The sequence below is a fragment of the Mustela nivalis genome (genome assembly GCF_964662115.1).
Source record: "Mustela nivalis genome assembly, chromosome: X".
Taxonomy (NCBI): Eukaryota; Metazoa; Chordata; class Mammalia; order Carnivora; family Mustelidae; genus Mustela; species Mustela nivalis.
Genome location: NC_139040.1, coordinates 89,173,470 through 89,192,593, shown reverse-complemented (window position 1 = coordinate 89,192,593; position 19,124 = coordinate 89,173,470). Strand labels below are relative to the sequence as shown.

The window sequence follows — 19,124 nt, the reverse complement described above, 5'->3', positions numbered from 1 at the left end:
CACAAAAACAGGAAAGTTCAGAACAATAAGCTTCAACAAAAATCTGAATGAAAATCTTGAACAGAAGGGAATAGTAAGATGGCAGAGGAATAGGAGACCTAAATTTACCAGGAATTCATGTAGATAGTTATCAAACCGTTCTGAACTCCTACAAACTCAATAGGAGATGGAAGAAGGAATAATAGCAATTCTATGAACAAAAAAGCGACCAATTTCTGGAAGGGGCAGAAAAGTGAATCAGAGGCGATATACAGGAAGATAGACCACAGGGGAGGGGCCAGCTCCTGGCAAGTGAGAGAGCATCAGAGCAGAAAAATCAGAACTTTTAGAAGTCTGCTCTTTGGAGGGATGTCACTCCAGTGGCTAAGCAGGGGGTGGAATACTCACTGGGTCAGTGTGGTCTCAGGACCCTCAGGGGCACAGAAAGACAAGGGGTGCCTCAGTCTGGCAGAGCTCCCAGGTATCACAGCAGGGAAGCCAGCTACAAAGATGGAGCCAAGGAGGGGGCTCTCAGTTGGGGTTGCCATAAACCATGATCTGAGGCAAAGTCAGGCCACTACTCTTTGAGCAGGGATCCCACTAAGGGCAGATCAGGGGAGACCCCCTCTTCCCCCACTGGGAGGAGGGGCATGGGAGTTTGTTGCAGGAATCGGCTGGGTTTGGAAATGCCAAATGGGGCCACATGCCAGAAATACAAATGCTCAGTCACAGGTCAGGTGAGCATGGAGTGCGGCCAGAGACCAGAGAGACAGGAGTGATTGACTGGTTTTCTCTGAGGACTCACTAAAGAGGGGTGCCCTCAAGCTCTTAGCTCCTCCAGGGCCAGAGATTGGGAGGATGCCATCTTCATTCTTGTCCTCCAAAGCTGTACAGAAAGCTTTAAGGGAACAAAAGCTACCAAGGGCAAACCTGAGCAAATTGCTTAGCCTGGCCCTTGGCAAGGGCAATACAATTCTGCCTCAGGCAAAGACATTTGAGAATCACTGTAAGAGGGCCCTCACCCATAAGATCAGCAAGAACATCCAGCCACGATCAAGTTTGATCAATGAGAACTACAAAAAACCAGTGCTAGGGGAATATAACACATGGAATTCGTGGCTTTCCCCCATCATGATTCTTTAGTCTTTAAAAGTTAAATTTTTAAAGTTTTTGTTATTTTTCGGCGTTCCAGAATTCATTGTTTATGAACCACACCCAGTGGAACACTGAAAAGAAATTTAAAAATAAATAAAATTTTTTAAAAATTGTCATTTTTTCTTTTCTTATATTTTTCCTTTTGAACTTTTACTCTTTCCTAATTTAACCTATTTTAACTATTTTATCTTCTCAGTACCTTTTTAAAGCCTTTTTTAAATTTTCATTTTTATACTCATATTCTATCCCTTCATTGTATTTAAACTTATTTTTTGTATACATGTAAGTTTTTCTTTCTTTAAAATTTTGGGATAAAGTTTCTTCTAACAGACCAAAATATACCCTAGATCTAGTATATGGCTTTGTTCTAGTTTCCAGCCTGATCACATTCTCTCTCTTCTTTTTTCTTTTTTCAACTGACTACTTATCTTATTAATTTCTATTTTTAAATCATTTTTAATTTTAATCTTTGCAGTCATATTCCATCCCTTCATCATGTTTACCCATATACATATACATACATATTTTTTCTTTTTTTTAAAATTTTATGAGGCAGTTTATTTTAAGAGGCCAAAATACACTCAAAGTCAAGTGGGTGGCTCTGTTCTATTCACCAGCATAATCATATATTTTTTTCTTTCTTCTCCCCCATTTTTGGGTCTCTTCTGATTTGGTTAGCGTATATTTTTCTAGGGTCACTGTTACCCTTTTAATATTTTGTTCTCTCATTCATCTATTCTTCTTGGGACAAAATGACAAGGTGGAAAAACTCACCTCAAAAAAGAAAAAGAGGCAGTACCAATTGCTATGGACTTAATCTATATGGACATTATTAATATGTCAGAACTAGAGTTCAGAATGATGATTATGAAGATACAAGCTGGGCTTGAAAAAAAGCATAAAAGAGATGGAGAAGAGAAGGGAGTTGAGGGAAATTGGAAGGGGAGGTGAACCATGAGAGACTATGGACTCTGAAAAACGATCTGAGGGTTTTGAAGGGGCAGGGGGTGGGAGGTTGGGGGAACCAGGTGGTGGGTATTAGAGAGGGCACGGATTGCATGGAGCACTGGGTGTGGTGCAAAAACAATGAATACTGTTACACTGAAAATAACTTTTTTTTAAAAAAGCATAAAAGATACTAGAGAATCCCTTTCTGGAGAAATAAAAACCCTTTCTGAAGAAATAAAAGAACTAAAGTCTAACCAAGTTGAAATTTTAAAAACTATTAATGAGGTGCAATCAACGATGGAGGCTCTTACTGCTAGGATAAATGAGGCAGAAGAGAGAACTAGTGATATAGAAGAACAAATGATGGAGAATAAAGAAGCCGAGAAAAAGAGAGATAAACAACTACTGGACCATGAAGGGAGAATTCAAGAAATAAGTGATACCATAAGACAAAAACAATATTAGAATAATTGGGATCCCAGAAGAAGAAGAAAGGGGAGGGGGCAGAAGGTATATTGGAACAAATTATAGAAGAGAATTTCCCTAATTTGGCGAAGGGAACAAACATCAAAGTCCAGGAGGTACAGAGAACTCCCATCACAATAAAAAAAAAAAAAAGGTCCACACCCCATCATCTAATAGTAAAACTTACAAGTCTCAGAGACAAAGAGAAAATTCTGAAAGCACCTTGGGACAAGATGTCTGTAACCTACGATGAAAGAAATATTTGATTGACAGCAGACCTATCCACAGAGACATATCAGAGCAGACAGAATGGGCATAATATATTCAGAGCACTAAATGAGAAAAATATGCAGCCAAGAATACTATATACAGCTAGGCTGTCATTGAAAATAGAAGGAGAGATAAAAATCTTCTGGGACAAACAAAAATTAAAAGAGTTTTAAACACCAAATGAGCCTACCAGGAAATACTGAAAAGGGTCCTTAGGCACAAAGAAAGCCTAAAAGAAATAGACCAGAAAGGAACAGAGACAATACACAGTAACAGTCACCTTACAGGCAATACAATGGCACTAAATTCATATTTTTCAATAGTTACCCTGAATGTAAATGGGCTAAATGCCCCCAATCAAAAGACACAGGGTATCAGAATGGATTTGGAAAAACAAACAAACAAACAAACAAAAAACAAGACCCATCGATATACTGTCTACAAGAAACTCACTTTAGACCAAAAGTCACCTTCAGATTTAAAGTGAGGGAGTGGAAAAAAATTTACCATGCTAATGAACATCAAAAGAAAGCTGGGTTGGCAATCCTTATACCAGATAAATTGGATTTTAAGCTAAAGAATATAATAAGAAATGAGGAAGGGCACTATATTGTACTTAAAGCATCTGTCCAACAAGAAGATCTAACAATTTAAAGTATCTATGCCCCTAACATGGGAGCAGCCAACTATATAAACCAATTAACATCAAAATCAAAGAAACAAATCACAATAATACAATAATAGTAAGGGACTTTAACACCCCCCCCCTCACTGAAATGGGCAGATCATCTAAGGAAAAGATGAACAAGGAAATAAAGGCTTTAAATGGCACACTGGATCAGATGGACATCACATATATATTTAGAACATTCATCCCAAAGCAACAGAATACACATTCTTCTCTAGTGCACATGGAACACTCTCCAGAATTGATCACATCCTGCGTCACAAATCAAGTATCAACCAATACTAAAAGACAGGGATCATTCCCTGCATATTTTCAGACCGCAATACTCTGAAATGAGAACTCAATTACAAGAGGTAACTTGGAAAGAACTCAAATATATGGAGGCTAAAAAACATCCTACCAAAGAATGATTGGGTCAATGAGGAAATTAAAGAATGATTTAAAAATTCATAGAAGCAAATGAAAATGAAAACACAACTGTTCAAAATCTATGAGACACAGCAAAGGTAGTCCTGAGAGGAAAGTACATAGCGATATAAGTTTTCTCAAGAAACAAGAAAGGTCTAAAATACACAACCTAATCTTATACCTAAAGGAGCTGGAGGAAGAAAAGCAAAGAAAGCCTAAACCCAGCAGGGGAAGAGAAATAATAAAGATCAGGGCAGAAATCAATGAAATAGAAACTAAAAGAACAGTAGAACAAATGAATGAAACTAGGAGCTGGTTCTTTGAAAGAATTAATAAGATTGATAAACCCCTGGCCAGACTTATAAAAAAGAAAAGAGAAAGGACCCCAAATTTCTCACCAAAATACTAGCCAATAGGATCCAACTGTACATTAAAAGGATTATTCACCATGATCAAATGGGATTTATTCCTGGCCTGCAAGTTTGGATCGATACCACACATCAACCAATGTGATACAATACACTAATAAACAAAGAACAAGAAACATACTATACTCTCAATAGATGGTGCAAAAGCATTTGACAAAGCACAGTATCCTTTCTTGATCAAAACTCTTCACAGTGTAGGGATAGAGGGTACATAACTCAATATCATCAAAGCCATCAATGAAAAACCCACAGCGAATATCATTCTCAATGGGGAAAAACTGAGAGATTTTCCCCTAAGGTAGGGAACACAGAAATGCTGTCCACTATCACCACTGCCATGCAACATAGTACTAGAAATCTTAGCCTCAGGAATCAGACAACAAAAAGAAATAAAATGCATCTGAATCAGCAAAGAAGGAGTCAAACTCTCACTCTTTGCTGATGAAATGATACTTTATGTGGAAAACCTAAAAGATCCACTCCAAAACTGCTAGAACTCATACAGGAATTCAGTAAAGTATCAGGATATGAAAGCAATGCACAGTAATCAGTTGCATTTCTATACACCAACAACAAGACAGAAGAAAGTGAAATTAAGGAGTCAATCCCATTTACAACTGCGCCCCAAACCATAAGATACCTATGAATAAATCTAACCAAAGAGGCAAAGAATCTGTACTCAGAAAACTATAGAGTACTCATGAAAGAAATTGAGAAGACACAAAGAAATGGAAATACATTCAATGCTCATGGATTGGAAGAACTAATATTATGAAAATGTTTATGCTACCTAAAGCAATCTACACATTTAATGCAATCCCTATCAATTTACCATCAGCGTTTTTCAAATAAATGAGACAAATAATCCTAAAATTTATATGGAACCAGAAAAGACCCTGAATATCCAGAAAAATGTTGAAAAAGAAAGCCAACGTTGGTGGCATCACAATTCCAGACTTCAAGCTGTATTACAAAGCTGTCATCATCAAGACAGTAGGATACTGGCACAAAAACAGACACCTAGATCAATGGAACAGAATAGAGAGCCCAGAAATAGACCCTCAACTCTACGATCAACTAATCTTCGACAAAGCAGGAAAGAATGACCAATGGAAAAAAGACAGTCTCTTCAACAAATGGTGTTGGGAACATTGGACAGCCACGTGCAGAAGAATAAAATTGTACCATTTCCTTACACCACACTTGAAAATAGACTCAAAATGGATGAAAGACCTCAATGTGAGATAGGTATCCATCAAAATCCTAGAGGAGAACACAGTCAGCAATCTCTTCAACCTCAGCCTCAGCAACTTCTTCCTAGGAACATCGCCAAAGGCAAGGGAAGCAAGGGCAAAAATGAACTATTGGGACTTTACCAAGATAAAAAGCTTTTTCACAGCAAAGGAAATAGTCAACAAAATTAAAAGACAACTAACATAATGGGAGAAGGTACTTGCAAATGACATATCAGATAGAGGGCTAGTATCTGAGATCTATAAAGAACTTATCAAACTCAACACCCAAAGAACATGTAATCCAATGAAGAAATGGACAGAAGATATGAAGAGACATTTCTGCAAAGAGGACATCCAAATGGCCAACAGACACATGATAAAGTGCTCAACATCAATTGGCACCAGGGAAATACAAATCAAAACCACAGTGAGATACCACCTCACACCATTCAGAATGGCTAAAATTAACCAGTCAGGAAATGACAGGTGTTGGCAAGGATGTGGAGAAAGGCGAACCCTCCTACATTGTTGGTGGGAATGCAAGCTGGTGCAGCCACTCTGGAAAACAGTATGGAGTTTCCTCAAAAAGTTGAAAATAGAGTTACCCTATTGCAATTATAATTTTTTAAAAAATTTTAAAATTTTTAATGTTTTAATAAAAAAATCCTTGCAACCTGAATGTTTATAGCAGCAATGTCCACAATAGCTAAATAATGGGAAGAACCTAGATGTCCATCAAGAGATGAATGGATAAGAAGAGGTGGTATATATATATACAAGGGAATACTATGCAGCCATCAAGAAATGAAATCTGGTCACTGGCAATGAAATGGACGGGACTAGAGTTTATTATGCTAAGCAAAATAAATCAATCAGAAGAAGACAATTATCATATCTCACTGATATGAGGAATTTGAGAGACAAGACAGAGGATCATAAGGGGAAGGGAGGGAAAAATGAAAAAAGAGGAAATCAGAGAGGGAGGAAAATCATTAGGCACTTTTTAATCTCAGGAAAAAAACTGAGGGTTGCTGGAGGGGAAGGGGGGTGGGAGGGATGGGATGGCTAGGTGATGAACATTGGGAGGGTATGTGCTATGGAGAGTGCTATGAATTCTGTAAGACTGATGCATCACAGACCTGTACTTCGGAAACAAATAACAGTGTATGTTAATTAAAAAAAAAAATCTTGAGGATGCCTGAGTGGCTCAGTTGGTTGAGCAGCTGCCTTCAGTTCAGGTCATGATCCTGAAGTCTCAGGATCAAATCCCACATTGGGCTCCCTGCTTGCAGGGAGTCTGCTCTCCCTCTGACCTCTCTACTTTCACGTTCTCTCTCTCTCTCTCTCTCATTCTCTCTCTCCCAAATAAATAAATAAAATCTTAAAAAAAAACTCGAACAGAATACTAGCAAACTGATTCCAGTTACATATAAAAAGCTTTATACAGTGTGTCCAAGTGAGATTTATCCCAGGAGCGGAGAGTGGGCTTAACACCTCAAAAACAATTAATACAATATACCACATTAACAGGCTAATGGACAAACCTCACATGATCATCTTATACAAGCAGGAAAAAGTATGTAACAAAAATATCACACCTTTCATGATAGAGTCACTCAAAAAGCTAGGAAAAGATAAGGACTTCCTCAACCAGATAAAGGTCATCTACAACAACTCCCCACAATTAACATCATATTTCAATGTGAAAAATTGAATATTTTCCCTTATTATTTAGAACAAAGTTATCCATTTTCGCAACTTCTTTTTTCTTTTTTTCAAGTTGTACTGGAGATTCTAGACAGTACCAAGCAAGAAAAAGAAATAAAATGTTCAGGGGGAGGAGTCAAGATGGCGGAGAAGTAGCAAGCTGAGACTGCTTCAGCTAGCCGGAGATCAGCTAGATAGCCTATCTAAAGATTGCAAACTCCTGAAAATCCATCGGCAGATCGAAGAGAAGAAGAACAGCAATTCTGGAAACAGAAAAACAACCACTTTCTGAAAAGTGTTTTCTTTTTCTAAAAATTCTTTTCTTTTCTTTTTGCTTTTTTTTTTTCTTTCTTCCTTTTTGAACCTCTTTTTATCCCCTTTCTCCCCACTCACGATTTTGGATCTCTTCTAATTTGGTTAAAGCATATTTTCCTGGGGTTGTTGCCACCCTTTTAGTATTTTACTTGCCCCTTCATTTACTCTTATCTGGACAAAATGACAAGACGTAAAAATTCAACACAAAAAAAAGAACAAGAGGCAGTACCGAAGGCTAGGGACCTAATCAATACAGACATCGGTAATATGTCAGATCTAGAGTTCAGAATGACAATTCTCAAGGTTCTAGCCGGGCTCGAAAAAGGCATGGAAGATATTAGAGAAACCCACTCGAGAGATATAAAAGCCCTTTCTGGAGAAATAAAAGAACTAAAATCTAACCAAGTTGAAATGAAAAAAGCTATTAAAGAGGTGCAATCAAAAATGGAGGCTCTAACTGCTAGGATAAATGAGGCAGACGAAAGAATTAGTGATATAGAAGACCAAATGACAGAGAATAAAGAAGCGGAGCAAAAGAGGGACAAACAGCTACTGGACCACGAGAGGAGAATTCGAGAGATAAGTGACACCATAAGACGAAACAACATTAGAATAATTGGGATTCCAGAAGAAGAAGAAAGAGAGAGGGGAGCAGAAGGTATACTGGAGAGAATTATTGGGGAGAATTTCCCCAATATGGCAAAAGGAATGAGCATCAAAATTCAGGAAGTTCAGAGAACGCCCCTCAAAATCAATAAGAATAGGCCCCCACCCCATCACCTAATAGTAAAATTTACAAGTCTCAGTGACAAAGAGAAAATCCTGAAAGCAGCCTGGGAAAAGAAGTCTGTAACATACAATGGTAAAAATATTAGATTGGCAGCTGACTTATCCACAGAGACCTGGCAGGCCAGAAAGAGCTGGCATGATATTTTCAAAGCACTAAACGAGAAAAACATGCAGCCAAGAATACTATATCCAGCAGGGCTATCACTGAAAATAGAAGGAGAGATTAAAAGCGTCCAGGACAAAAAAAAACTGAAAGAATTTGCAAATACCAAACCAGCTCTACAGGAAATATTGAAAGGGGTCCTCTAAGCAAAGAGAGAGCCTACAAGTGGTAGATCAGAAAGGAACAGAGACCATATACAGTAACAGTCACCTTACAGGCAATACAATGGCACTAAATTCATATCTCTCAATAGTTACCCTGAATGTGAATGGGCTAAATGTGCCTGTCAAAAGACACAGGGTATCAGAATGGATAAAAAAACAAAACCCATCTATATGTTGCCTCCAAGAAACTCATTTTAAGCCCGAAGACACCTCCAGATTTAAAGTGAGGGGGTGGAAAAGAATTTACCATGGTAATGGACATCAGAAGAAAGCAGGAGTGGCAATCCTTATATCAGATCAATTAGATTTTAAGCCAAAGACTATAATAAGAGATGAGGAAGGACATTATATCATACTCAAAGGGTCTGTCCAACAAGAAGATTTAACAATTTTAAATATCTATGCCCCCAACGTGGGAGCAGCCAACTATATAAACCAATTAATAACAAAATCAAAGAAACACATCAACAATAATACAATAATATTAGGGGACTTTAACACTCCCCCCACTGAAATGGACAGGTCATCCAAGCAAAAGATCAGCAAGGAAATAAAGGCCTTAAACGACACACTGGACCAGATGGACATCACAGATATATTCAGAATATTTCATCCCCAAGCAACAGAATACACATTCTTCTCTAGTGCACATGGAACATTCTCCAGAATAGATCACATCCTCGGTCCTAAATCAGGACTCAACCGGTATCAAAAGATTGGGATCATTCCCTGCATATTTTCAGACCACAATGCTCTAAAGCTAGAACTCAACCACAAAAGGAAGTTTGGAAAGAACCCAAATACATGGAGACTAAACAGCATCCTTCTAAAGAATGAATGGGTCAACTGGGAAATAAAAGAAGAATTGAAAAAAATCATGGAAACAAATGATAATGAAAATACAACAGTTCAAAATCTGTGGGACACAACAGAGGCAGTCCTGAGAGGAAAATATATAGCGGTACAAGCCTTTCTCAAGAAACAAGAAAGGTCTCAGGTACACAACCTAACCCTACACCTAAAGGAGCTGGAGAAAGAACAAGAAAGAAACCCTAAGCCCAGCAGGAGAAGAGAAATCATAAAGATCAGAGCAGAAATCAATGAAATAGAAACCAAAAAAACAATAGAACAAATCAACGAAACTAGGAGCTGGTTCTTTGAAAGAATTAATAAAATTGATAAAGCCCTGGCCCGACTTATCAATAAGAAAAGAGAAAGGACCCAAATAAATAAAGTCATGAATGAAAGAGGAGAGATCACAACTAACACCAAAGAAATACAAACTATTATAAGAACATACTAGGAGCAACTCTACGGCAATAAATTTGACAATCTGGAAGAAATGGATTCATTCCTAGAAACATATAAACTACCACAACTGAACCAGGAAGAAAAAGAAAGCCTGAACAGACCCATAACCAGTAAGGAGATTGAAGCAGTCATTAAAAATCTCCAAACAAACAAAAGCCCAGGGCCAGACGGCTTCCCAGGGGAATTCTACCAAACATTTAAAGAAGAACTAATTCCTATTCTCCTGAAACTGTTCCAAAAAATAGAAATGGAAGGAAAACTTCCAAACTCATTTTATGAGGCCAGCATCATCTTGATCCCAAAACCAGACAAGGATCCCACCAAAAAAGAGAGCTATAGACCGATATCCTTGATGAACACAGATGCGAAAATACTCAACAAAATACTAGCCAATAGGATTCAACAGTACATTAAAAAGATTATTCACCACGACCAAGTGGGATTTATTCCAGGGCTGCAAAGTTGGTTCAACATCCGCAAATCAGTCAATGTGATACAACACATCAATAAAAGAAAGAACAAGAACCATATGATACTTTCAATAGATGCTGAAAAAGCATTTGACAAAGTACAGCATCCCTTCCTGATCAAAACTCTTCAAAGTGTAGGGATAGAGGGCACATACCTCAATATCATCAAAGCCATCTATGAAAAACCCACCGCAAATATCATTCTCAATGGAGAAAAACTGAAAGCTTTTCCGCTAAGGTCAAAAACACGGCAGGGATGTCCATTATCACCACTGCTATTCAACATAGTACTAGAGGTCCTAGCCTCAGCAATCAGACAACAAAAGGAAATTAAAGGCATCCAAATCGGCAAAGAAGAAGTCAAATTATCACTCTTCGCAGATGATATGATACTCTATGTGGAAAACCCAAAAGACTCCACTCCAAAACTGCTAGAACTTATACAGGAATTCAGTAAAGTGTCAGGATATAAAATCAATGCACAGAAATCAGTTGCATTTCTCTACACCAACAGCAAGACAGAAGAAAGAGAAATTAAGGAGTCAATCCCATTGACAATTGCATCCAAAATCATAAGATACCTAGGAATAAACCTAACCAAAGAGACACAGAATCTATACTCAGAAAACTATAAAGTACTCATGAAAGAAATTGAGGAAGACACAAAGAAATGGAAAAATGTTCCATGCTCCTGGATTGGAAGAATAAATATTGTGAAAATGTCTATGCTACCTAAAGCAATCTACACATTTAATGCAATTCCTATTAAAGTACCATCCATCTTTTTCAAAGAAATGGAACAAATAATGCTAAAATTTATATAGAACCAGAAAAGACCTCGAATAGCCAAAGGGATATTGAAAAAGAAAGCCAACGTTGGTGTCATCACAATTCCGGACTTCAAGCTCTATTACGAAGCTGTCATCATCAAGACAGCATGGTACTGGCACAAAAACAGACACATAGATCAATGGAACAGAATAGAGAGCCCAGAAATAGACCCTCAACTCTATGGTCAACTAATCTTCGATAAAGCAGGAAAGAATGTCCAATGGAAAAAAGACAGCCTCTTCAATAAATGGTGCTGGGAAAATTGGACAGCCACATGCAGAAAAATGAAATTGGACCATTTCCTTACACCACACACAAAAATAGACTCAAAATGGATGAAGGACCTCAATGTGCGAAAGGAATCCATCAAAATCCTTGAGGAGAACACGGGCAGCAACCTCTTCGACCTCTGCCGCAGCAACATCTTCCTAGGAACAACGCAAAAGGCAAGGGAAGCACGGGCAAAAATGAACTATTGGGATTTCATGAAGATCAAAAGCTTTTGCACAGCAAAGGAAACAGTTAACAAAATCAAAAGACAACTGACAGAATGGGAGAAGATATTTGCAAACGACATATCAGATAAAGGACTAGTGTCCAGAATCTATAAAGAACTTAGCAAACTCAACACCCAAAGAACAAATAATCCAATCAAGAAATGGGCAGAGGACATGAACAGACATTTCTGCAAAGAAGACATCCAGATGGCCAACAGACACATGAAAAAGTGCTCCATATCACTCGGCATCAGGGAAATACAAATCAAAACCACAATGAGATATCACCTCACACCAGTCAGAATGGCTAAAATCAACAAGTCAGGAAATGACAGATGCTGGCGAGGATGCGGAGAAAGGGGAACCCTCCTACACTTTTGGTGGGAATGCAAGCTGGTGCAGCCACTCTGGAAAACAGCATGGAGGTTCCTCAAAATGTTGAAAATAGAACTGCCCTATGACCCAGCAATTGCACTATTGGGTATTTACCCTAAAGATACAAATGTAGTGATCCAAAGGGGCACATGCACCCGAATGTTTATAGCAGCAATGTCCACAATAGCCAAACTATGGAAAGAACCTAGATGTCCATCCACAGATGAATGGATCAAGAAGATGTGGTATATATACACAATGGAATACTATGCAGCCATCAAAAGAAATGAAATCTTGCCATTTGCGACAACATGGATGGAACTAGAGCGTATCATGCTTAGCGAAATAAGTCAAGCAGAGAAAGACAACTATCATATGATCTCCCTGATATGAGGAAGTGGTGATGCAACATGGAGGCTTAAGTGGGTAGGAGAAGAATCAATGAAACAAGATGGGATTGGGAGGGAGACAAACCATAAGTGACTCTTAATCTCACAAAACAAACTGAGGGTTGCTGGAGGGAGGGGGTTTGGGAGAAGGGTGTGGGATTATGGACATTGGGGAGGGTATGTGCTTTGGTGAGTGCTGTGAAGTGTGTAAACCTGGTGATTCACAGACCTGTACCCCTGGGGATAAAAATATATGTTTATAAAAAATAAAAAGTTAAAAAAAAATATTAAAACACAGCAGGTTTTTTAGGGGAAAACTTAGAGCTTTCTTTCTTTTTTAAAAAATTTATTTATTATTTATTTTTTTTTATGAACATATAATGTATTTTTATTCCCAGGGGTACAGGTCTGTGAATCACCAGGTTTACACACTTCAGAGCACTCACCATAGCACATACCCACCACAATGTCCATAACCCTACCGCCTCTCCCAAATCCCCTCCCCCCAGCAACCCTCATTTTGTTTTGTGAGATTAAGAGTCACTTATGGTTTGTCTCCCTCCCAATCCTATCTTGTTTCATTCATTCTTCTCCTACACCATAACCCCCCATGTTGCATCTCCAGTTCCTCATATCAGGGAGATCATATAATAGTTGTCTTTCTCTGATTAGCTTATTTCACTAAGCATGATATCCTCTAGTTCCATCCACATCCTCGCAAATGATCTGCCCATTTCTTGATTGAATTATTTGTTCTTTGGGTGTTGAGTTTGCTAAGTTCTTTATAGATTTTTGTAATTAGCCCTTTATCAGATATGTCATTTGTGAATGTCTTCTCCCATTTTGTCAGCTGACTTTTGGTTTTGTTAATTGTTCCCTTTGCTGCAAAAGAGTTTGATCTTGATGAAGTCCCAATAGTTCATTTTTGCCCTAGCTTCCCTTGCCTTTGGGGATGTTCCTAGGAAGAAGATTTGCAGCTGAGGTCGAAGAGGTTGTTGCCTGTGTTCCCCTCAAGGATTTGGATGATTTCCTTTCTCACATTGAGGTCTTTCATCCATTTTGAGTCTATTTTCATGTGTGGTGTAAGGAAGTGGTCCAGTTTCTTTTTTCTGCATGTGGCTGTCCAATGTGTCCAACACCATTTGTTGAAGAGACTGTCTTTTATCCATTGGACATTCTTTCCTGCTTTGTCAAAGATTAGTTGACCATAGAGTTGAGGGTCTATTTCTGGGCTCTCTATTCTGTTACAATGATCTATGTGTCTTGTACTTCTATACACCCATAAAGAAGCAGCAGAAAGATAAATCAAGGAATTGAACCCACTATTGGTCATCTGCCCTACAAATGTGATGGAATCAATAAAAGAACCATGGAAATTTTGAGAAGAAGGCTGCTGAGATGGGAAAGAGCTCCTTCCGGTGTCCCTGGGTCTTGGACAAACCAAAAGCTGAATGTGAATGTGGTATCACCATGGATATCTCCCTGTGGAAATTTGAGACCAGCAAGTATTATGGGACCATCACTGATGCCCCAGGACACAGAGCCTTTATCAAAAACATGGTTACAGGTACATCCCAGGCTTACTGTGCTGTCCTGATTAGTGCTGCTGTCATTGGTGAATTTGAAGGAAGCATCTCCAAGAATGAGCAGAGCCATGAGCATGCCATTCTGCCTTACACACTGGGTGTAAAACAACTAACTGTTGGTATTAACAAAATGGATTCCACTGAGCCACCCGACAACCAGAAGAGATACGAGGAAATCATTAAGGTAGGCAGTACCTACATTAAGAAAATGGGCTACAACCCCAACACAGTAGCATTAGTGCCAATTTCTGGTTGGAATGGTGACAACATGCCAGAGCCAACTGTTAACATGCCTTGGCTCAAGGGATGGAAAGTCACCCGAAAAGATGGGAATGCCAGTGGAACCACACTGCTTGAAGCTCTGGATTGCATTCTGCCACCAACTTGTCCACCTGACAAGCTTGTGTCTACCTCTCCAGGACGTCTACAGAATTGGTGGTACGGTGCTGTCCCTGTGGGCCGAGTGGAGACTGGTGTTCTTAAACCTGGCATGGTGGTCACCTTTGCTCCAGTCAATGTTACAACTGAAGCAAAGTCTGTTGAGATGCACCATGAAGCTTTGAGTGAGGCTCTTGCTGGGAACAATGTGAGCTTCAATGTCAAGAAGGTGTCTGCCAAAGTGTTCATCGTGGCAATGTGGCTGGTGACAGGAAAAATGATCCACCAATGGAAGCAGCTGGCTTCACAGCTCAGGTGATTATCTTGAACCATCCAGGCCAAATCAGTGCTGGATATGCACCTCTGCTGCATTGTCACACAGCTCACACTGCAAGTTTGATGAGCTGAAGGAGAAGATAGATCATCATTCTGGAAAGAAGCTGGAAGATGGTCCCAAGTTCTTGAGATCTGGTGATGCTGCCATTGTTGAGATGGTTCCTGGCAAGCCTGTGTGTGTTGAGAGCCTCTCTGACTATCCCCCTCTGGGCCGTGTTGCTGTGGGTGTCATCAAAGCAGTGGACAAGAAGACAGCTGGAGCTGGTATGGTCACCAAGTCTTCCCAGAAAGCTCAGAAGCCTAAATGTATATTATTCCCAATATCTGTCACTCTGGTCTTAATCAGCTGTGGAAGAATGGTCTCAGAATGGTTTGTGTCAGTTGACCATTTAAGTTTAATAGTAAAAGACTGGTAAATGATAACAATGCATCGTAAAACCTTCAGAAGGAAAGGAAAATGTCTTGTGGACCATTTGTTCTTTTTTTTTTTTTTTCATGTGTGTGGCAATTCTAAGCTATTACTAAAATCAGTACTTTGTAATGGAAACAACTTGACCAAAAATCTGTCACAGAATTTCGAGACCCATTAAAACATAAGTTTAATGAGGGGAAAAAAAGAAGCTGTAGTCATCAAGACAGTATGGTCCTGGCACAAATGTAGACACCTAGATCAGTGGAATGGAATAGAACACCCAGAAATGGACCCACAACTATATGGTCAAGTAATATTCGATGAAGCAGGAAAGTTCATCCAGTGAAAACAAAGGCAGTCTCTTCCACAAATGGTGTTGGCGAAACTGGACAGCAACATGCAGGAGAATGAAAGGGACCCCTTTCTTACTCCATTTGCAAAAATAACTCTAAAATGGTTGAAAGACCTACATGTGAGACAGGAAACTATCAAAATCCTAGAGGAGAACATAAGCAGTAATCTCTATGACATCAGCCATAGCAGCTTCTGTCTACTGAAGCAAAGATAACAAAAGCTAAAATAAGCTATTGGGACTCCATCAAAATAAAAAGCTTTTGGATGTTGAAGAAAACAATCAACAAAGCTAAAAGGCAACCTGGGGTGCCTGGGTGGCTCAGTCAGTTAAGCATCTGACTCTTGATTTTGGCTCAGATCGTGATCTCAGGATCTTGAGATTGAGCCCCACGTCAGGCTCCACACTCAGTGGAGAGTCAGCTGAAGATTCGCTCTCTCCCTCTCCTTCTGCACCTCGCTCCACTCTCCCTCTCTCTCAGATAAATAAATAAATAAATCCTTAAAAAAAAAAGGCAACCTACTGAATGGGAGGAGATAGATCCAAATGATATATCTGATAAAGAGCTAATATCCAAAATCTATAAAGAATTTACCAAATTCAGCTCCCCAAACAAACAATGCAGTTAAGAAATGTGCAGAAGATATGAACAGACTTCTCCAAAGAAGACACCCAGATGGCCAACAGACACATGAAAAGATGCTCAACATCACTGATCACCGAGAAAATCAAAACTACAATGAGATATCACCCCACACACCTGTCAGAATCACTGAAACCAACAACACAAAAAACAACAGGTATTGATGAGGACTGGAGAAAAGGGAACTCTCTTGCACTGTTGGTGGAAATGCAAACTTTTGCAGCCACTGTGGAAAACAGTATGGAGGTTCTTCAGAAAGTTAGAAAATAGAACTACCCTATGATCCAGCAATCACACTACTGGGTATTAATTCAAATAATACAGGAACACTAATTCAAAGGGATACATGCACCCCTATGTTTATAGCAGCATTATTTACCATAGCCAAGTTATGGAAGTAGCACAAGTATCCCTTGATAGATGAATGGATAAAGAAGATGTGGTATATACACACAATGGAATATTATTCAGCCACAAAAAAGAAAGTAATGTTGCCATTTGCAATGCCATGGATGGAGCTGGAGAGTATAATGCTAAGTGAAATAAGTCATTCAGAGAAAGACAAATACCATATGATTTCACTCATATGTGGAATTAAAGAAACACCAATAGCGAGCGAGCGAGAGAGAGAGAGAGAGAGAGAGAGAAGAGCCAAGAAACAGATTCTTAACTACAGAGAACAAACCAATGGTTATCATATGGGAGGTGGGGGGTGGGAAGGGCGAAATAGGTGATGGGGATTAAGGAGTGCACTTGCTGTGATGAGCACTGGGTCATGAATGGAATTGTTGAATCACTATTTGTACACCTGAAACTAATACAACATTATATATTAACTATCCTGGAATTAAAATTAAATTACATTTAATTACATTTTAAAAATCACAGCAGGATTTTTGGAAATTGACAAGTTCATTTTAACATGTATATGGAAATGGAAATGGAGAGAAAGAGCCAATTAATCTTGATGAAGAAAAGCATAGCTGAAGGGCTCTATAAGAAGAGTTAATAGAAAGTTATAATGAAGACATTGTATTATTGGTGCAAGGATAAACAGACATATGGAATAGACTAAAGAGTCCAGAAACACACATGCACATATATGGTCACTGATGATGTAAATGCCATTGCAGTGAGGTGGGGAAAAGATGGTCTTTTCAATAACTTGTGCGGTATCAGTTGTGTATCTCTACAGGGGGAAATAAAAGAATATTCCTCCATTCTCACAAAATGTGAAACAATCCATTTGAGATGTATTCCACATCTAAGTAAGAAATGTAAAATAATAAAGCTTTCAGAAGAAAATACAGTCAGGCAGCTGGTGTGGCTTGCTGGAGCCAGCGTGGGCAATTAGAACCTTGTTCTCTAAATATTGAGGCTCTGGATTCTGATTGTTGATCACAGCTTTTCATGGCCAAGGAGCTGGCAGCTTCTCATAAAGTTAAACACAGGGCTACCACATGACCTAGCAATTCCACTTGTAGGTATATATCCAGAAAATTTGAGAGCAAGGACTCAAACAGAAATTTGTATACCCACGTTCATAGCAGCATTATTGACAGTGGCCAAGAGGTGTAAACAGCCACGTGCCCATCAACTGGTGAATCGGTAAATGATTTGTGGTATGTGCATGCAATGGAATTTTAATCAGATATTTTAAAAATGAAATTCTGACATATGCCTCAACATGGATGGACCTTGAAAACGTTATGCTAACTAAAATAAGGCAGACACAGTAAAACAAATACTATATTTGTGTTGACCAGCAGGAGGAAGAAATGGGGAGTTATTTTTTAATACGTACAGAGTTTGTGTTGGGGATGATGACAAACTTTTAGGTACAGTTAGTGGTGATGGTGATGGGTACATTGTGAATGTACTTAATACCATGAATTCTACACTTATGGATGGTTAAGATGATAACTATTATGATATGTACATTTTACCATGCATTTTTTTTTTAAAGTAGTACGATCATTTTGGAGATTTCTCTGGTACTACCTAATAAAGCTGACTGTAGGCAATGTCCTATGTCCTAGCTGTTCAGCTCCTAGGTGACCACACAAATTCACATATATAAGCACAGTTAATGCTAAAGTCTATACAATATTGTTCATATAGCAAAATATGTACTTTTCCAGACCAAAAAACTACCCAAATATTTACAACAAGTAAAATTGATGAATAAATTATACACATTCATATGACAGACTACAACGTAGCAATTAAATGATTGAATAACTACCAGACCCAAGAGCATGGATAAAACACAGGAAAATGATGTTGAGTGAAAAGAAGCTAAACACAAAAGACTCTATACCATATGAGTCCATTTACATAAATTTAAAATCAGACAAAACCACACCATGATGCCAGAGGTGAGGACTATGGTTACTTTGCAGACGAGGGATGGGCAGTAACTGGCAAGGGGCCCAAGAGGGCCTTGTAGGGAGGTACGTGATATTCTACATTTCAGTCTGAGTGGGGATTGTATAGGTATGGTGTGTTCACTTTGTGAAAAAAAAATTACATGGAGCAACACAATCATGATTTGTATAATTTTTGTAATTTATACTTTAATAAATAAGTGTATTTGAAAAAAATGGGAGAATGGATGTGGGTGGGGTTTGTTGTGGTGGAAAGTGCAAGGGAACTATCCTCTTCGTATGTTATCTTCCAAGGCAGGGATTTTCCTGAGCCCAACAAAATTTAAATGAACCATGAAAATAATAAAGTTCCCAAATACATAATGTTACTGAGGATCTATTTTCTTAACTTTGAAGGAATCTTCCAGACACAAATATCCCCAAACTGAGATTCATCTCTTTCT

The 19,124-nt window shown here is 38.7% G+C and overlaps 1 pseudogene across 1 annotated transcript in view; it reads left to right on the top strand.

The window, feature by feature from the left end:
• Nucleotides 1-15,225, top strand: part of LOC309856610 (elongation factor 1-alpha 1 pseudogene) — a 56,413-nt pseudogene extending 41,188 nt beyond the window's left edge. Inside the window, exon 2 of the transcript XR_014316630.1 lies at nucleotides 14,229-15,225. The product of XR_014316630.1 is annotated as an elongation factor 1-alpha 1 pseudogene (transcript). The remainder of the gene's footprint in view (nucleotides 1-14,228) is intronic.
• The last annotated feature ends 3,899 nt before the right edge of the window (nucleotides 15,226-19,124 follow it).